This window comes from Physeter macrocephalus, chromosome 1, assembly GCF_002837175.3.
Source record: "Physeter macrocephalus isolate SW-GA chromosome 1, ASM283717v5, whole genome shotgun sequence".
Taxonomy (NCBI): Eukaryota; Metazoa; Chordata; class Mammalia; order Artiodactyla; family Physeteridae; genus Physeter; species Physeter macrocephalus.
This window is the reverse complement of record NC_041214.2, coordinates 37,749,277-37,750,222: the sequence shown is the minus strand read 5'-3', so window position 1 is coordinate 37,750,222 and position 946 is coordinate 37,749,277. Positions and strand designations below refer to the sequence as shown.

At 32.2% G+C, this 946-nt stretch overlaps 1 non-coding gene across 1 annotated transcript; it reads left to right on the top strand.

Moving 5' to 3' along the window:
• Positions 1 to 447: 447 nt before the first annotated feature.
• LOC112061991 (U6 spliceosomal RNA) lies at positions 448 to 554 on the top strand. Its single transcript, XR_002890485.1, has one exon. It is a non-coding gene; the product is annotated as a U6 spliceosomal RNA (small nuclear RNA).
• The last annotated feature ends 392 nt before the right edge of the window (positions 555 to 946 follow it).

Genomic DNA, 946 nt, shown 5'->3' with positions numbered 1-946 from the left:
TAACTGAGATGTCTATGAAAATCATAAGACTTAAGATAGGAAGGATATTAGAAGTCTTTTGTTAAGAATTTCTACAGTTACAGAGTCTGCAATCACACTGCTTTTTAAAAGAAGGATCTATTTGATGAGTACTATCTTTAATATAAAACTTTCCAGTATGGCCTTGTCTAAATAAAGTGCTTTAAAATACACGGATGGCCTTAAAGGTTTTTCCTTTATAAAAGAAGTTATCAGCTTTCTCCCTACACCCTCCCTCATTTTATTCCAAAATATTAGAAGTGCAGAGGGAAACCTGAAAAGAAAGCTTACCTTCCACTCAAAAGTCCATGTGTTTTGGATATTGTGCCATGTGAAATCAAATTTTATGATGTACATAAAAGACTTTATGGGAACCACTCCTTGAAGAATCATCTTTAGCCTTTTTTTAGTAATAAAAACCATCTACCTGTGCTCGCTTCAACAGCACATATACTAAAATTGGAACGATACATAGAAGATTAGCGTGGCCCCTGAACAAGGATGACGCACAAATTCATGAAGCGTTCCATATTTTTTATGGATAACTGATTCACTTTGTTATACAGCAGAAACTAACACACCATTGTAAAGTAATTATAGTCCAATAAATATGTTAAAAAATATCTACCTTTACTAAATCTTTTTATGAAACAATTCTCAAAAAACACCATTGTTAAATATAATATACTTGCAACTTCCACTTTTCACATCCCCTTCAGATAGTCCAAATTTCAGGAAAGTTTGAGTACTTGGAATGTTTATCAAGAAAGAATTTCTTTATTTACCTATTTGCATGGACAGTGCCAAGAGCAGCTAATTAAGTCACCAAACGAAGGTCAGATTATAGCATTGTGAATAAAAGATGGTGCATTATTTATTCATCTATATACAAAGTATACTATGTAGTCCTGCTTATATAATGGTATTA